The 6,023-nt window shown below is 39.5% G+C and overlaps 1 pseudogene; it reads left to right on the top strand.

Moving 5' to 3' along the window:
• Positions 1-2,348: 2,348 nt before the first annotated feature.
• Positions 2,349-2,935, top strand: LOC138151851 (WD repeat and SOCS box-containing protein 2 pseudogene; annotated as a pseudogene).
• Positions 2,936-6,023: the final 3,088 nt, after the last annotated feature.

Below are 6,023 nucleotides of genomic sequence, written 5' to 3'. Positions count from 1 at the left end.
AAAATTTAAAAAAGACAAATAATAGAAAGATTTGAAAAGAGAAATAAATTTTATAGGCACATAAGAATAGTCCAGACAAAGTACATTTTTTGGCTCCTATAAAGTAAAAAGGTGTGGAGGGACGTAGTTATTTACTCAGAGTATAAGAGACAACTTTTTGGAGAAATTTTAAAAGATAGGTAGGAATTCAAAAAGCAAAGAATGAGTTTTTTAGGATCATATATTTAAAGCTAAAAGGGACCTTAGAAGTCATCAAATCCAACCTCTTCACTTTTTACAGATAAAAAAAAAAAACTGAGGTCAAGTGAGTCACATAAGGAATGTTTAAAAAAGGATCTCAGCATAGAAAACAATGTGAGTAAAGATATTGAGGTTAAAAGTCTTGGGAAATGTACAATCCACTTTGGCTACAGCATACTGTGTAGATATGGGAGTAGTATGAGAAAGCTGGAAGAGTTAACAGGTGTAAGATTGTGTAAGACTTTGAATTCTTAGCCAAGAAATTTGTATTTGATAGACAAAGGATATCTTTGAAAGCGTTTGAACAAAGAAATGATATGATCAGACCTATATATAATGAAGATGTATGGTAAAAGTTTGAAGGAGGCATTTGATGAAGGAGAAAGTACTTTATAGGCAGGTGGACATGACTAAAAACTCTCTATTTCAGAATTTCCATATAGGAAAAATGTGTGAGAAGGGTTAGATGTTTGCAATGCAAAACATGATTTTATCTAATGGCCCTCAGTTCTTTCCCTTAACTTAGGGCCCTCATTTATATGTGAATCTTTTCCTGCCCGATTGTATATATGGCATTTCTCACTATTGTTCAATAAAATTTTGTTTTCCCTTCAGAAAATGGATCTGGAGGTTTTAACTATAAGATCATTTTGTGTATATATGTCAAAAGATTTGCTGTAACTGAGCAATGAACAGAAAAAGCCACTATGATGTTACTATCATCAGACTCCAACAATTGAATTAGACTCCTGTAATTCATAAAGCAGAACTGGCTTCAACAGAGCTCTCCATCATCACCTGAACAGGATTCTGCAAAGTCGCAGCTGTAATTTCCATTTCACCAGTCTGACAAAAGACATTGCACATGTGCTTAAGTGTACCTGATTCTGATCTACTTACGCTAACCACAGCATCTTTGGCTACTTCAACCATGCCATGTTCCTTCACGGAAAACAAAACAAAACAAACAAACAAAAAACCATTTGGGGATGATTTGTGGGTACTGCTGGTGCCTATGACATCATGCTGTATGTGGAAGGCAACATTAAAGCAATTAGGTTTAAAGGGCCAGAAAGAGCAAGGATGTGAAAAGGAAATAGCCTAGAGACTATAGGTAAATGATGAAGTAAGAGATGTCCAGTAGTGCCTGAGCAGTACTGCCAGGCTCCTGCCAGCTCCCAGGTAAAACATCTGCCTGTCAAGAAGACACCTGGGCGCCTCATGGCCGCCCCGCCCCAAGTCTCTGGAAGTAGCCACTGGCCGCTCCAGGAAGGAGGCCGGAGGAGAGGTGGGGCGAGGAGCTGGAGCTGAGCCCAGGCGGAACTCTGCGCCATGAGGGGCCACCATCGCGTGGAGGAGGAGGAGGGAAGGGGAGGAGGGGAGAGAAAGAAAGAGGAGGGGAGAGAAAAGAGGAGGAGGGGAGAGGAAGGGGGAGGAGGGGAAAGGGTCGAGGGAGGAGGAGGGGCAGCCGGGCGGGCCCAGGGCCCACCCCGCGGCCTCACGGAGGCCAGGCCCAGCGTGGGCAGCACAGAGGTCAGAGAAGTTCCTCTGCAGTTGCCTGAGTTGAAGCCACCAGTTTGATCAGAAATCAAGTTGTGAGGCTTGGAGTGTTGCTTTTGCCCTTGATGGTTCCCAGTTTGCCTGGTCTCAAGGACACTGTTTTGTCAAGCTGGTTCCATAATCCCTTGAAGAACAGTTCACCCCCATAGCGTATGAGCCAGAAGGGAAAGGCAACCGGAAGGAAAAGACACCGGACTGTGTGGTCGGATTGTCTGGCATTTGCCCTTCAGTCGGTGGCCATCATCACCTTGAAGAAAGCTCTGGGCACAACTCTGCACTGGATTTCCCTTGCCCTATTCTTGCTAGGAGACTCAGTGACAGGGAGATCAAAATTTGGGAGGTTTAAACAGAGTGACTGTTTTTTAATCTGGACACCAGCATGTGGTGAGAGATATGAGCTTCACATCCAGTTGAAACTTGATTTTGCTTTCTGCATCAAGGGTTAAAACTCTTTGAATCTGGGACCTAAATAAAGATGGCAAACAGATCCAGGTGGGTCTGGCCATCTGCAGTATATTTATTGCTATTCCACCTCCCCAGACTACAGCATGCTGTATTCTGCAGCAGGAGAGAAGTCTGTTCTTCTCTGGAGCATGGGGTCCTATACATTAATTAGAAAGCTAGAGGGGCATCAGAACAGTGTGGTTTCTTGTGACTTCTCAACTGACTCTGCACTGCTTGTCACAGTTTCCTATGACTACAGTCTCACCATGTGGAATCCCCACATTGGAGAGAAACTAAGGACACTTTCAGCACATGTTAGACTCTCAGTTGCATCATACCCTCAATTTCCATACCAGGTGGCTGAGATCAGTGTGCTTTTCTCCAGAAGGCTTATGCCTTGCAACAGTGGCAGATGACAGACTACCCAGGCTCTGGGCTTTGGAATGGAGAACTCTAGTTTCATTTATTCCTATGACCAATGGTCTTTTCTGCACATTTTTTTCCACATGGTTGAATTTTTGCCACTGGAACAAGACATGGCCATGACCAGTTGCAGACAGAAGCCAAGGTCCTATCGTCACTGAAATACTTATGCTGCAAAGCCCTTCATAGTTTCCTTATGACTTACCAAGACTTAGCACTGCCAATATGCAATAAAATGAAAGAATTTCTCACATACAAGACCTTCTGAGTCATTACATGGTTTTGCTCAAAAGACAAAAAAGAGAATTTGGAGTCCTATTCTCTCCTAATAACAGGATTAACCTTTCTGGCAAAGGTGGAGGTAAAGTCATTGAATGGAAACAAGATGAGTTTATAAACTTTGATTTATTTTTTAAATATAATTGTTTTGGATTGTAAACATGCATTTAATAGACTATAGCAGGGGAAAAAATCTGGTGGACTGGCCATTGACCTTTTTATCTATAAATGTTCAAAATTCAGTAATAGAGGAGGCAGTTCCATTTCCATGGCTACAGAGCCTTAGTTTAAATTGTCCACTTATTAACAGCACAGTTTAATTCTCACAGTGTCTTGATTCAAAGTGCAGCTAATAATGTTGTTTTCCTTATAAAAGTAACTGGGCCTTGAGCTCTTGTTGGTGGTAAAAGAAAGAAGTACAATCTTGCTCACAGGGAAATCCAACTTCTCCCCAACACTTTTCTCAGTTTAATCATTAAAAGCAATGGTAGCTAAACATTTAAATTGTTCTCTTACTTTTTGGTTCAGTGTATTAGGGACTGTAGCCTATGTTTAGCCAAGTGCAAATACTGTTAATTTATAGTCAAGTTTGTCATTGCTTTTCTGCTTTTGACTTGAACAAAATAGAGCTTTAATGGCAGGGGGTGGGGATGTTGGTCCTAGTATGTGAGTGAACTTTTAACGGAATAGGCTATTTAAATCAAAGGGTGTGGTGTGGACTGATGAAAACATTATAATTAGCTTTAAAAAAAATGGTGGGCATGGAAAGGAGGAAATAGTGTAAGATTAAGGTGAGGATGCATTTCTAATTGCATGACTTGTATTGGCTACTGATTTTTCAGTGGTTTGCCATTAACAATATATTTATTTGGAATTTTTTAGCATAAGTTGTTTGAGGTACCATTTTGTTTTCCTCAATAGTAGGTGAAAAACACAACATAAACAGAACTGCTGTACATGGAACTTCATAACTTTATGGAAGTATTTGGTTTTTCAATGTTTCACCTGGTATTTTTATAATATATATATGAGATCAGTCTTTGCTACTTAACTCATTTTTCAATTATACCACCCAATTGAAAATAGCTCTTTAAGGTTCAGAATTTTCTTTCAATCAGTTAATCAATAAACATTTATTAAGTACCCAAAATAAGACATCTGGAAATTAATCCTTAACCCTGAAAAGTATGTATGATGACAATCTGACATAGGTATCTAGAAGGGAATAAGCAGGTAAGCCAGACATAAACAAGGTAAGAATAGATTCCATCTTTATAACACTTTAACTTTATAGAGTGCTTTCTTTACAACAACTTAGTCTAGGGTCATAGTTTTGGGTGGCAATGTTGTAGGAATGTAAATTAAATGGTCACCATTTTATAGAAGAGAAAACTCGGGCTGAGAGAGATGAAATGATTTAGCCATAATCATAGCAATAGTAAAAGCTGAATTTGGGTCTTGTGACTTGACAACTATTTCTCTTGAAAACACCACCATTTATCAAGTTTCCTAGGTTCATAACCTTGGTATTATCTTTGACTTCCCTCTTTCTCTCATCCCACATAGCCAATAAGTAGTCATCCTTGGCTTGTAGGTTTCCAGAGGTAGCTGGTAATACAGTGCAGAGAGTGCTGGGCCTGAAATCAAGAAGAGCTGAGTTCAATCCTGGCCTCAACTATTTACCAATTGTTTGCCTTTGGGCAAGACATTTAACCTCTGTTTTCTCCATTTTCCTCAACTGTAAAATGAGGATAATAATAGCACCTGTCTTGCAGGATTATTGTGAGGATCAAATGAAATAGCCTGTTTTAAAAATAGGTTAGCACTTTGCCTGGTATATAGTAGGTGCTATATAAATGCATTTTCCTTATCCCTCTCCCTCTTCTAACTTGAAGAACAAATCCCCCAATCAAATTGGCAATCATTTATTAAGTGCCTATTCTGTGCCAGATTCTATTGTAGGTGTTGGGAATACAGAGAGTCTCCTTCATTAGAAAGAGACTCTGCCCTCATGGAATATACATTCTATCAGGGTAGACATCACGTACATATACAATTAAATACAAAATATGGATATAAATGAAGCTTTGATTGCATTGCAATAGTGAACTCTTATAAGGAATTTTCCTGTACCGATGCAGAATAGTTCCTTCTCTGCAACTTAAAGTCTTAAAGAATAATCTAGAAACACAGAGAGTTCATATGTCTTGCCCCACCCAATGTCATGCCATCAGTATTTGTCAAAGGGAGACCAATTCAGTATCCACTGTCCCATGATGTCTCATACAAATATATACAAAATAAATACAAAGTCATTTTTCTTGGGGGGTGGAGGGGGTGGGAGAAGCATCTAGAAGAAAGTATTTGGGAGGAAGAAGTAAAACCTTCTTGGAGAAGTTGGAGAATGAGCTGAAAAGTGCTTGCTTTATCACACTGTGCTACCCAACCCAATAGATGATATTAAGTTCCATCAGCAGTCACTTAGAACACACACATATAAGTATCGTCTGGTACAGATGATGGCAACTATTAGACCATAGAATTATGATCGATGAAACATAACTTACTGGAAAGTGGCCAAAGTCACCACAGTCATGGAGGCAGAAATGAACAACCAGGCTCTGGAAGTGAATTGGTCATCTTCACGCCATCCATAATTGCTGCTGATTGTAATTACTGTTGAAACCAATCTGGAAACAACAACAACCAAAAGAAGACTTCCTTACAAATCTGGAATTGATCTTCCAATTTGTCTCCAACCTGGAGAGTGAAGCTGATGACTCTGCCTCACTTAAATCCAATTTACACACAAGTCAAGACCACCTTTGTGGTGTCATCAGTCCTCTTCCAGAACAAAGGATGAACAGCAACATCTTTTCTTTCCCTATGATTTATGCTTTCATTATTATATTCAAATTCTCCTTGTATCATACCTCTTTTGTACCTTCAACAATCTCTTGACAAGTTTTCTAGCATATTGCACTGTCTGGGTAATGAATATTTCCATATATGCACATTTAAAATTAAGGCCAATATAATTTTAGTCCGCCTTGCTCCTGAACTATTACTGTTATCAT

The sequence above is a fragment of the Petaurus breviceps genome, unplaced genomic scaffold (genome assembly GCF_028583685.1).
Source record: "Petaurus breviceps papuanus isolate PSGF00001 unplaced genomic scaffold, PetGlider_PUasm1.0 90919, whole genome shotgun sequence".
In the NCBI taxonomy this organism is placed as follows: domain Eukaryota; kingdom Metazoa; phylum Chordata; class Mammalia; order Diprotodontia; family Petauridae; genus Petaurus; species Petaurus breviceps.
Note: the sequence above shows the minus strand (reverse complement) of the source record. Positions and strands in the feature narration are given on the sequence as shown.